This window comes from Patagioenas fasciata, chromosome 7, assembly GCF_037038585.1.
Source record: "Patagioenas fasciata isolate bPatFas1 chromosome 7, bPatFas1.hap1, whole genome shotgun sequence".
Lineage (NCBI taxonomy): Eukaryota > Metazoa > Chordata > Aves > Columbiformes > Columbidae > Patagioenas > Patagioenas fasciata.
In genome coordinates, this window is record NC_092526.1 from 28666411 (window position 1) to 28680218 (window position 13808).

At 40.3% G+C, this 13808-nt stretch overlaps 1 long non-coding RNA gene across 1 annotated transcript in view; it reads right to left on the reverse strand.

The window, feature by feature from the left end:
- Positions 1 to 1406: 1406 nt before the first annotated feature.
- LOC139828367 (uncharacterized) overlaps positions 1407 to 13808 on the reverse strand; it is a 188928-nt gene continuing 176526 nt past the window's right edge. The window contains exon 3 of the long non-coding RNA XR_011739882.1: positions 1407 to 3435. This is a non-coding gene — a long non-coding RNA (uncharacterized lncRNA). The remainder of the gene's footprint in view (positions 3436 to 13808) is intronic.

Below are 13808 nucleotides of genomic sequence, written 5' to 3' on the forward strand. Positions count from 1 at the left end.
ATGACCACAGATCACCAGAAGAAACAAGATAAGCCAACAGCCTACAAACACCATAAACTAAGAGCATGGAAAGACATTTATCTTTATAGCAAACAGAAAACACAACACCCTCACCTCACCTGTAGCTCATGCAGGCCGATTGACTAAAATACCCAAGCCAGACACTGTACAAATAACCAAACACTGACCTGCTACCTGAGACCATATGCTATGCTCAAAAGCTCACATCAAACAGGACCTTCAAAAGAAGATCCAATCATTCCACCCTGACAGAACTCATTCCTTACACCAGAAGCACCATCTTCACCAAAAGCCTATCACACAGGCAGCACAAGATCTTCACTTGCTCCTCTTCCCATTGTCTAAATGTGTGATGCTGCAAACACAGGTGAGCACAAGCAGCAGGACCTCAGCTCAGTCCAGGAGAGGAGACACACTCCCCAGTAAAACAGAAATATCAGTAACTTATTTCAGCCATTTCATAAAGCAAAAAGTTTCTTAGCTGTCCACAGGTGGAGAAGAAGGAGCTCTTCTTTGCTCTTGTCCGCTGTTGTCTTCTTGCACTAAGGAGCAACCAAGCCTTCCAGCTGGGAGGGGCCACCCAGCCCACCTGGACCTCATTTAGAGTCTATCTGGTGCTCATTAGCCCACGGCAGCTAATTACAGCTTTGACGATTGCACAAAGTCAATGGCAAGGGGATGGCAGTATTGGTAACTCAGTTCTGAAAGAAAACTGCTGGCAAAAACTTCAGTGCTCATTTCAGGGTGGGAGAGTGTGGCAGAATGCAAACCCCCCCTCTCTCCCACCCCCCTCCTTCAGTATGGAGGGAGTAGGCACATCTCCCTCTCTCTGCTACTTGAGGCTAACAGTTTCTGTTTTTTGGCTCAGAGCACCCTGGCCAGGGCCATTAGGAGAATCACAGAATCACAGAATTGGCTAGGTTGGCAAAGACCTCAGAGATCATCAAGTCAACCCTTGGTCCAACTTCAGCCCATTTACTAGATCATGGCACTAAGAGCCATGTCCAATCTCAGTTTAAAAACCTCCAGGGACGGTGAGTCCACCACCTCCCTAGGCAGGCCATTCCAATGCCTGATCACTCTTTCCGTAAAGAACTTCTTCCTAATATCCAGCCTAAACTTCCCCTGGCAGAGTTTAAGCCCATGTCCCCTTGTCCTATTGCTGACTGCCTGGGAGAAGAGACCAGTTCCCACCTGACTATAACTTCCCTTCAGGTAGTTATAGAGAGCAATGAGGTCACCTCTAAGCCTCCAAGGTGCCAGTGAGCCGCTGGGCACCTGTGACCAGTGTGGGGGATGTTTGGAGGCTTCCGGGGCACCCCACACACGGTGTGGGGATGCAGAGAAGCTTCTAGAATGCCTACAGTCAGGTCTGATCAGCCAGTATAAAAACGGGACTTTCTTGTCGAGACTGGGCCCATTGTCGCTGGTCTCTTGGAGCTGCGAGCTGAAGATGCTGCTGCCGAGAGCCCCCCTTCCCAGGATGGAGACTCCGCTTGCCTTGCCGCCACGGGTGTGAGTAAAACTTCTCGCAAGATTACGAGTATATTTATGCTTTCCGTGCACCTATGCACGTGTAACTTCCCGTGCTTAATACAAGCACGTATAACTTTATTTCCTCGCACAATCGCGAGTGTATTTTCCTCCATATAAGCACGTGTAGTATTCCGTGCATATTTGCACGTCTAAGTAAATTAACCCTCACAGGATTGTGAGTGTATTATAAATTTACCCTCACACAATCGCGAGCATACACTTTTTGTACTCACTATGAGTACCTATATCTCTTTAAGAATAATCCCGCACCGTGTTCAGGCAAGTGTACACTCCTCTGGGACTCGGGGGAGGTTCCGGCATTGTTTTGGGTGAAGCCACGTGCATGCACTCTGTGGACCTCCTGTTGTACCAGTTGCTGCCCCTTAATAATTTTCCTCAACTGATACCCGAACCTATATTTAAGTCACTTTTGGAGTGCTAAAACCCTGTTTCTCACCAGTTTCATAAAAGTTGGTTTGGACCCTGTTGTCCTTTAAACTAGCCTCGCGGTGCCTCCGTGACAGAGAGGGAAATAATTCTCTCTTTATTTAGCTGTTTTCCTTCCCCTCACTCTTGCTTCTTTCTTTATGGTTCTCCCGTTCTAACTTCCTTCACCTCTTCACCTGCCATTTTTTTTTTTTTTTCCATCGAGCATTCATATAGCCTCAATTTCCTGAAAAGGATAAAACTTAAATGAAAACCTGAAGGTGTATTTTTGACCTTGCTGAAAAATGTACAGTTTATTCTGATAAATTAAAACCCATATGCAGGAACTGTTGATGTTCCACCAGGGAGTATTTTTGCAGTTGCCTTTCACAAAACAGTCACTGAAATAAGTGTCTGCTTAGGAGCTGATGGGAAATTCTTCTTGTTAGTGTGACTTTGCCTATTCAGTGGTTTGCTATCCTCACCTGTTAGAAGAGCATGTACCATAGTGGTGGTATTTTATGAGGTTTGTGGGAGCCTTTGAATGGGGCTTCTTCAGATACATGTTTATTTGAGGTTTCGAATATGTTTAGGTCCTAAAAGAAACATCCTTTCAAACAATATCTTATGCAAATGTTCACATAAAATCATAAGTAAAATAAATTCAAATTCAAAAAATATCTTGTGCTTTGATATTTCTGCATGCTGTTGCTTTTTAAATGCAGGCTTTTTGACTACTCTGCAGAGGAGCTGCCTGCAGCTGATGCGTCACTGAAGTCTTCTTTTGAATACTGGAGTAACAGGAAATTCTGAGGCTGATTTTCAAACAGGCCTACTCAGTCCACAGCCTGGGTGCACAAGAAGCCTTCCCACCAGCATCTTCCCCTCTCCTGATCTCAGCAGTGGGTGTAATTAATTCTCATGTCCTCTCACACATCTTCTTTCTCATTACCAAGATTGTGATTATACTGGAGAGCTTCTTTTCTGGTCTATTAAATGCACATTACATGACAAAAAGGCCTTGAGCATCCCAAATTGTCAGTCCAGCACATTTCAGCTCCCGCTGACACCAGTGGGAGCCTCCTGTATGAAGGAAGCTGAATATCTGGGCAAGGATCTGTGGTGTGGATATGAGGACAATATTGCTTTGAGTCACTGCTAGCATGCAAGCCAGTAGAGAAACATTTTTCTTCGATCTGTTCTTTAGCACCCTGAAGATGAAGCATCTTTACTTTCTCTTCAAGAAACTCACCGTGTGCTGCGCTGGAGAAAAAAAAGTCAGGAATAATTAAAGAAGACATCTGCTGTCCAAACTTCTGACAGAAGCATCTTTGATAAATAATTCATCTTAAAAATCTTGAGAGGTATGAATGAGCTGGCAAACGAGGTGCTCCTCTTCAGCACACAGGTCTTCCTGGGTGACCTCCTGCGGCACCAGCAGCTTATAATATCCTGGAGAAGACACAGAGAGAAAATAGTTGTAACAAATTTGTCAATGGAGCTGTCAAGTTCAGGTGTGTGCTATAATCAGGTACTCGCACACTTCACAGCAGACACTATTATGCAATTCATGAAGTATCAGATAGCTTCCCACAATGAATTCAGGGAAGAAAAAGGGAGAATATCAGACTCAATTCACCAAGCACAACCGAAAAGCAATGTAAGATGTTAATAAGAGTTTGCACTGTGTGTGGCCTTCATGCAGAATTGTGGTGACAAATATCCATGCAGTTACAAACTACATTACACTGCTCAGACCTCGAGGACCATCCTGCCAATTTTCTGTCTATCATTTATTTTTAGATCTGGTGGTGTATATGCTTTGAGTGCTCTTAGCAAAGGTCACATCCAGTGAAGTTTCAGCCACCAAACCATTTTCCACCCTTGGTTTTGAATAGTTTGATTTTAAATATTTTGTTATACTTCTTTTCAGAGGATGTGTCCCTGAGAGGCAGGAGGAGGTCAGGGAGCTGAGTCTTCCAGCAATGTAATTCTTTGGTGTTCTCCAGTATTTACTCTTACACACACCAACTGAAAAATCTGCAGTAAAAAATTTTGCTCTTTTTAACCTGACATCATTCTTCCTGGATCTCTTGTGATTTCTATGCTAGGGATGCCTTGACAAATATCTAAACAAAGACTTTATCCCATCTCACAGTTAACAAGTAACAATGAACGTGCTTAAGCATGAAAAATCATACAGCTAAAATTTTAACGGAACCAATTTTTGTAAATCAGAGCTCTTAACTGTAGAGCAGTTCTGGATCAAATACATGCACGTGAAATACATAATTATATACATATTTACTGCTTTGGACTAGATTAGTCTAGATGAAAATTCATTATAAGAGAGGATGGAAAAGGTACATTGCTGAGGGTACTTGAGATAATCTCAAGTAAAAAAAGTAATTAAAAGAGATGTTGTTCTGCGATGGGCAATGCATTAATGTGGAAGGGAAAAGTGCTCGGTGCTGAAGTGGTGGGGCACTCATGTGGTTTGAATTCGATAAATGCAAAACAGTGGCCGGACAGTTCATCAGGAAAGGTGAGATAGATATTCAGAGAGACATTAGTATGGCCCGCAGCAAGCTACTCCTTTCCTGTACTTTGAGACCCTGAAAAATATTTTTTACAAGTTTTTCTTTCTGTGTGTATGTGGTTTTTTTTTTTTTTAATGTGTTATATGGGTCAGTTATATTAAACTTTGGACATTTTCCAATCTGCTTGCCCACCACAATTTACTTAACATAAATACTGGTTTTTTTTTGTCTGAGTTAACCAGAGATTATCCGACAGACTCTTAAAATGGCAAGCCGACTCTGCCAAAGGAAAGGTCCGCACAGACCATGCCGGATTGTCATCACTTTACTGAGCGGGAAATATTTTTATAACTGATTTTACCTTCCTTCCACTTCTGACAAAAGAAAAATCATGAGTTGAATCATGTTTACCTGAATCCATCCTACAGAAGCAGGAGGAAAGGCGCATGAGATTGCTCACAACCAGATTTGATAGGACCCGTTTTGGATGTTCAAACTGACTTAAAAAAAGGAAGAAAAGAAAAAGAACCCACCCCAAACCTACTCAGTTCTACACAAAAGGTGTTATTGTACATATGAATGTGTCAAAGTAAAGACCCTAAGGGATTTTTTTTTTTTTTTAAACGTGGAAATAGGTGGCACTTAATGGAGACTTTACATTTATATAAATCTTCTTTTGACGGCATGTAGTGCACCTTATCCTTAAAAGTCTAAACACAACTATGCATTTTGATAGAAGACCACAATCCAGTTTCAATTTGCTTTTATTTATTGGCTGACCTGGCCCTAGTCGCATTGCACAAAGATGGGACCCTGCTGTGCCCTCTGCTAAATAGGCAGGTGATTACACACAGTCAATGATCAAAATTAACGTTAAGGAAAAGTTCAAGGCTATTAACAAAGAGGTCAAAAACAATAAGCCTTTTATTGAACACCTTCTAATATTTTGCAGCTTATTTTTTGAATGAGACCAGCTAACCAAACTTATCAGGGAAATATAAAACTCATAATGGGTACCATTTAAATCTTGTCATTTTGCTAACACTTGTCCTTTGAAGAAAAAGATGGCTAAATTTGATTACATAAAATACAAGCAAACTCAGACTTTTGTTTATAAGTTAATCCATAAAAGACCTGAATAAAGAATTTAAAATAACCTTTTAAAGAATGACGTGTCACAGCTTTCCACAAAAATAACTTCTGCAATTTGTGTTCTCCAAACACTGAATCTGTGATTCAGACAGGAAGAAGTCTAATTTTTATGGGCATCTACATCTAGAAATAACAATTTTGAAAAGAAGCAGAAAACTTATTTTCTCCAAATAAATTAAATGAGGAAAGTCCACTTCTCTTATGACCATGATGAGACTGCTTTTATGGAGTTTTATATAATTTTCATGTTTAGTGAAAGAGGATATTCTAAATTAAAACACAATTATTTTCCCAAGAAACATACCCTTCTGCCCTTAGAAGAATGTCCCATAAACTGAAGAGCTGAATGTGGTAGACATCATTGAGCAAATAATTGCTTCCTCCAGAGAATGTCGTATTATGTCTCCTATACAATGCAATACCATTTATTTCATAATGCATTTTCACAGAAATACCTCGCTATTCACAGAAGTTATATAATACTGAAGCATCCTATTGTGGAGTGCTTCAATGAGAAGGAAGCGGTGTAAATGCAAAGGAAAAATTGAGCTAAAAAGGTTTGTGCATTAGTATTGAGGGTACTGGTGTCAAGCAGGGAGTTAGCAGTGAAGAGAAACTTGCCTGTTGTAGACAGCATGAGAAATCTCAACTTTCCTAAAAAATCGTGAAGGCAGAGGGGAGGCAGAGATGTGCAGAGCCGGGTGAGGTGAGGAGAAGAACCACTGCATAGATTGGAAATGGAAGAGGACACAATGCTGGACTGATGGAAGGCTGTAATTAGGACACTAAAAATGGTACAGGGAGACAGCAGAGCACTGTGTAGGATGTGAAAAGTCTTGAAGATGAGGAGTTTGCTTCATAACTAGCAAAATTCAGAATGCAAATAAACGGGTGAGCCTTACAGGACCATGGCGCTTGGGCCTGGTGTGTAGTACTGTTGCTAAAGACTTTACAGTCATGAAGTCCTGTGAGAAAATGCAAGTCTGCCGGAGCCTCCTTTGCAGGCTGGTGGATGCTCACTGAACCCCTGGGCATTGGGAGCACAGAAAGTTCCAAAAATATTTATTTCCATAAGCACCTGGCAATGGTAATTGCAAAGATGCTTCTAGTTCCTGGAGAAAACCAATTTGGGATTCAGGGTGAATATACCTTCCCCTCCCCACCCCACCCCAAACTGAAACAAAAAGCTTTCTGCAAAACCAAAGCTCTGACTTTAGTCTGAACTGCAGAAGCAGAGGCGGTGTTGGGGTTCAGAATCAATTGCAGGAACTAAAGCACAGAATAATGCATTAGCAACTGGGAGGAGCAGGATGTGCAGTTTTATGTCTGACTTTGAACCACGGGACACCCACTGATTCTCCAAAAATGTTCTAAAGACAAATGAACTGTAATAGTACATCAGGCCATGATTGCGTGTTGATGCCATTCCCTGAAGTGATGTGATGACACTGTGGTAGGACCATTAACCCGTCTGTCACTTTCCGCATTTGTCTCAATCAAACTGACAAAAAGATCCTGTAAATGTGACTGTGAGCAACGCAAACCCCATGTTACGGACCTGACATCTAAAAAGGCAGTTGGCATTGAAAAGTGGGACTGACGTGACATAGACATATGTTTGAAAGCAGGACTCTCGCTAGAGGACATTTAAATAAAAGATTTGTCAGTCCTCTCAAGCAATTTGAGATTATTGCTAAGACATCTCAGAGATCACTGTGATTTTTTGACAATCGGCTTGCTCATATTATACAGAACATCACACCAAGCATCAGAAAAAAGTTACACTAAGGTCTCATCTTTCTAAAATAGAGTTATCAGCAGGCATATCTGAAAATACTGCCACTGCACTGACATTTCTAGAAATACTGTTCAGGACTATTACGAACAATGTTTTGGTAATACTATTGCCCACATTTCAGCCAAAATTTCTCTTTCCATTAACTGAAATTCTGGTGGACTGACTGTAAGATTTGGTTGAATATGGTTGTACAGATCAGAACCATCCTTCTCTTTCATATTTATTTATAAACGATAAAAGTCTAATTTCTATATATGTTGTCTCTTTTCTTTAAGATATGATACATCTTTACCATATAACTCAATCTCCAAAGGTACAACAGCTGCTATTATAACATTATCTTCTTTTCATATCTAAATAAAGATATTAATGTCCAATTCTTATGTACAGATTATTGTAGCCCAAGGAAATGATAATTACATTTCCCTCTGCAAATTTTTCTTCTTCTTTCCTTCCTTTTTATTCCTAAGTCATTGAAATACACATGGAATGCAAATTTTTGCTGCCTTTTTAACAGATTTTGGTCTGTTGAAGTGTCATCCATCTTGCAATGTAAATAATAAATAATTACAGATCAGCTTCTGAAAGTGAAGAAAAATAGACAACATTTTCTGGAGCTCAGAAAAAAATCTGCAAAATGTCTGCTAGGACACTGATATTTAGAACCAGTATGTAGAAGTAAACAGTAATAAGAACTAGTATTTAGAAGAGCTGAAGACCAGTGACAGATTTAAGACTGAAAAGAAAATATCATATTGCAATGTCTCTAATAAGCATTGCTCTGCTTTCCGAACATTGTATCACTGATAAAAAGATTAGAGCTGTTAAATTCTAGAATATTTCAGGATAAAAAAAGCCTGCAGCTGTTCCAGAAATACCAACTAGATGCTCAAAATGGAAACTAGAAGTCACAGGCTCCACAAAGATATTAGTTTAGTGACACATTTTGCGCCCAGGCTCTGTCTAATGACCCTCAGGGTCCCACAGCTACCTCACTTCCTGAGGAGAAACAAACAACAAAAAACCACACCCCAAACTAGTATCCATTTTCTTATCACACGTACTGAGTCTGCTTATTATTCCAGAGCCAGCTGGAGCCAGTGGAAGGACACGAACAGGAGAAACCTCCCTCCAGAACTGCCACCAGCCATGGGCCTTCACCAGGGCCCTTGGGGTTGTGCTCTCCAAAGTGCCACCAGAGCAGAAAAAACAAATTGAGGAGAGCTTCTGAAAGATCGCCTGTTATTTCTACTTTTTCTTTTGTTAAAAAAAAAAAAAAAAAAAAGTTTTTACCTCCCCCTACTTGTCTAACAAATAATATGTTCCATCTGCCAAGTCCTCTTTTTTTTTTTTTTTAATGCCTCAATCATCCAGGGATAAAGGAACGACAACTGTATTTATTTTATTTCCCTAAGTGTAATCTCTCTCTACAGCAGATGTGACAATTTACTGCCAAAGTAAGTTCATCACGCAATTAGCGGTGTGAAAGGAAAGCCTATTGTGTGCCATAATGGTTTTTCTCACCATTAGCAGTTAATAATTACTGACACCCGGCTTCAGGGCGGGCTGAGCCCCTCCTGCCCAGGCCCAGGCGCTGCATCCCCGTTTCTTTCCAGCATCAACTGTTCTGCGAACACCAGGGACAAGGGCAGGAGAAGATGTTTCAGAACGAATCCCCATTAAGCCACTGTTGTTTTTTTTTTTTATTATTTTTTTTTTTTTTAATATTTTATTTCTCCCAGCCCCACAGAGCCCCGTTTTCCCGGGTGGGGTGTCTGGATGGGCATCAATCCCCTGAAGGCCCATCAGATATAGGCAGTGATATGTTGGCTGAGCCATTGCTTTATGGTTACAGTAATAACTTCCCTATAAACTTTTATCACATTTTCTAATACCATTTAATAAATATTACTAGCACAATACTAAGCTCAACTTTTTATATAAAACCGCATAAAGTAATAATAAAGATTGTCAAAACTGGACCTTTAAACTACACCACATACTTTCATACCAAATCACATTCTAGTCACTGACCCTGCCTTGTTTTTTTGGAGCTATCAGCATTTCTCATGACAGGTACACTGGGTCCCCGGTGAACAGCTGTCTCTGCTACCATTTCTAACTGTTCTGACTTTAAAAAAAAAAAAAATCTATTTTGATGATGTTTATTTTTTTGAAATGGGAATGAGGGTTGTTTATTTGCTGAGAAATCGCAGAGATTGTTATTTTTCTGGTAGAACTCTTAATAAAACAAAGAACTAAAATAAATCCAACAGAACTCCCAAAAGAGTCAATACATCAGAAATTTATGAAGAGCCAACTAAGAGTATAAAGTTAATGAGCATGTATTGAGGCCTGTTAAACCACCATGTACATGCTTCTCCTCTGGGAGTAAGGCAACTTTCAAACTACATTAACCTAAGAGTGCTTTACCCCAAACAACTCTAGTTTAAAGGCTTTTATTTATGCCCATTGACTTGAGCTGTTTGCATTCACCCGCTCCTCTCTAGGCAAGCCCTGAAGTTGGTCTGCCTCTGCTGCCCTATCAACTTCCATCCAAAGTAGAAATCTTGTTTTTCCAGCCAGAGGGTCACAGTTTTCCCTAAGCCCTAATCAATCACTTATCGCCAGCTCACTCTGCCTGTCATTCACAGCTTGCAATAGGGGACGGGGCAGTCACTCTGGGGAGTGCCCCCATAACGAGGTCCCTCTTCTGTATTCTGCTGTGAAACGGGCTCTCTCCATTCGCTATCGTGAGAAATAAGACACATGATTTTGATATCTAATTCACATGCACAAAGTGGGTGTGCAAAAAGCACATCCCGCCTCTCAGGACATACTGGGGAACTGAATAAAAAAGAAAGCAATAGTGGATTGTTTGATGAGATGGGTTGAGTGACCTGGTTGATGTTGCACGATAGCAGATAAGAACTCTGTATGACTTGGTTTAGAGATGAGTAATATTTATTCAGGATGCACTATTTATATAATGTGAAACTGTTTCTGTAGTTAGATCAGGAGATGGAAGATAGTTTTTTTTAATGCTTGAAAATATACGGGCAGTGTAAACTAGTTGTTGGATACAAAGCGATCTGAATTCACAACAAACAGCTTGTCACAACCATGTAGCTGTCAAATCTCCATTTTGCACCTATCCTAGTCGGATGCATAATTTCCAGACCATGTTTAGCTACATTATGGTCATATATGAACCTCTTTGCTGGTTCTCCTGCCACCTTCCCACACCACTTTGCTCTTTCAGTGCCTTCCCTCCTCTCTGGACTCGCAGCCTCTCTGACTATGTGTCACCTTCTCTTGGAAGTGTTGTTGCAGAGCTCAGTCCTGTCTCTTTCCACTCACACCCTTCCATGAACCTGCAGGTTGACCAAGCACATCTGGGGGGTTTATTTAGCCCTTATACCTCCACCTGGTCCCTGCTGAGGCCCTGAGTTGCCTCACCAGCTGGGAAGAGGCAGCACACAAGCATTGTGGTCCAGATGTGCACAGGCATTTATGCACATCCCAGACCTAAGTCCTCCCTACCAGCAGGGGGGATTAATGCAGCTTAAATCTCCCTTTGAGAACATCTTCTGGACTGCCAAGAGAGATTGCGGTTCATACGAGCTGCTGTATTTGCTGTTGTAATGACAGGATTGTGTGATATCACATGCGACTTATCATTTTCCTCTGATCAAGATAACCATTGTGGCGAGTGGATGTGAGAAAAGAGCCTCCCAAATTCAGCACCCCTTTATTGCAATGCCCAATCTTCTTTTGTGCGCAAACAGGGATTGCAGCTGGTGAGAAGGGAACAGTTAATCCCCTTACTTTGTAGCGGCTCACACCAAATCCACTTTTTTGCCCTATATCACTTCCCATAAGAAGCTACACATAGTTGTCTTCACCAGGTGTCCCTTTGGTCCCTGTGCTTTGCCAAGCTGGGAATATGCCATGTTCACAAAACGGGCTGGAAGACATGGAGCAGGACTGAAGAATAACATTTCGTCATGAAGATTCATTCATCATAGGCTATTTAGGATTTGAAATTAGCAGCAGCTATTCCTCAAAAGATAGATGGCAGAGCTGCAGGAAACAGGATGAAAAGAAATTTGAGAGGTCATCTAATCTACCCCATCTCCAAAGGACCATCTGTGGCACATTTGTCTGACCTGTTCTCAAAAGCCTTCGAAGACAAAGTGCCTGAGACCTAGTTTTTAGAGCAATAATCCCTGGGACATGGAAACATGTCCAGTTTCTTTCATTGGGCAGCCGTGTCCAGCTCCCACCTGTCTTTTCCATGTGCTGCAAAGCAGGATCTGATGGTTTGGGAAACTTGGCTGCTACATTTCTCAACACTGGGCTTTATGAAGTAGTTTCAGCAAAGAATCCCCCTTCAGAGCAAATCCCCTCACACACACAAGCCCTCAGAAGGTTTTTTTTTCCTGGCTCACAAGAGATTCGCTGCTGAGCCTGGAGCGTATTGCATTGTGTGGGAGGATTTCGCCCCATTCTACACTTCCTCATAATTTCTCTGACAGTTTCAATACATCAAATTAGGGATTTCTAGCCAAGCTAGAGGGAAGAAAAAGTGCTAATTTACACTTTTCAGTACAAGGAGTTGTTGGCCAAGAGTTATGTATAAATATCATCTTAAAATATATATATTTTGTAGGTTGTCCCTCACACTAAACCACTAATACCTGTGCAAGGAGCCCTCCAGACCTTTTCCAGCCACTACACACTGTGTTATTATCTGCATATCTCATTCATTCAGGTATTTAAAAACAAAGCTGCAGACACTTTCCACTGATTTTTCTATAAAAGCAAATTTCTGTGTAATGTTTTCAGCCTTCTCACTTTGCAGCACATCAGCTGATGATCAGGTTGCGTTTTGCTACCCTGAACACTAAACCTAATTGTCACTTGGAAAGAAATTCTGTAACACGTTGGGTTTCTCATCAAACTGAATTAGATCATACATGGTGGTTTGTTTCGTTTTAAATGATACTGATTAATAAGAATTCACAATCTGATACCACATCACTTGGCAATAGCAAAGAGTTGCTACATTCTTCTGAAAATGGACTTTAACAGAAGTGAGAAACAGAAGCATTTTTCCCCTTCATTGCTCTGCTTCATTTTTTTCTTTAATTATATATTGATATATATAACAGGCTGCTCAGTACTCTTCACTTTTAAAGAAACAGAATTACTCTCCTTGCAGACTCCCTGATATTAATTGTTTATAATGCATCTATCTAAACGAAACACAGTGATATTTCAGCAAACATTTCATATTACTTCTAGTAGTAAGTGCTCTCAGAAGTTTGTATGAGCTGTTCCCTCACGGCTGAAATAAGCCCACTTCATACTTCTCAATACTGTACTGCCTTGGGACTTGGTGCAGTAGACATACATTTTAAAGTTAAATAAGATTATTTTTTTTATGTAATTGAAGCAAATTTGCTTTGTAATTAATTTCATTTTCAGTTGTCTTTTTTTTTTTTTTTTTTTGGTGTCAATCCAGAATGCTACTTAACTTATATTTACATTTGGAAGCTGAAGTATTAAAGAGCATTACAATACAGTGTGTTTATTTTCTAAGAAAACTAAATTCTTATAATTCATTGGTAATTATGTAAAATGTTTTGTAAGCAATTCCTCTTCTCTCACTTGAGAGGAGTTCCCTGTCTCCTGCATTTTTATCTGTTGACGAAAAGATAATTCATTAATATAGAAATAATATCCATAAACAAGGAACAGATATGTCTCTATCTCTTCTGATTGTGAGTGCTAAATATCATATGAATTCTGTAATATTAAAAGAACAGAATATGTGATGGCTACATTATGCATGAACCTGGTGTAGTTTGCTCCTTCAGACTTTGTCAGCTTACTTGTGCTTTTTCATTCCTTTTACAGCAGAGATCAGAGAGCAAAAGATTCCCTTGGCAGGGGAGCTAAATTGGATAATAATATATTAAGGGTAATAGGAAGAGGGAAGAGAAGAGCGAGGGTTTCACTCAACAGCCTTCAAAGATCGTTAGTGGAAAGTTAACACTGAAATAGCAGTGAGTTCCCATTTCTACAAATTCCAGTTTGCTTCCCCAGTTTTATTTTTTAAGTGCAGCAAACAAGAGAAGAAAATCTCTGGTGTCAATGAATTTATTTCCCTGCCAGGTTCGAATTATTCCCAAGAAAATACTTACTACTATAATATTTTGTTACCTTCAAATGTTCCAAGAAAAGTTTCACTTGAAATAGCAAAAATCCTATTCTGAACAGATGAAATGGAGCCTTTTAATATTTACATCTTCCCCAGTTGTTCCTTCCCT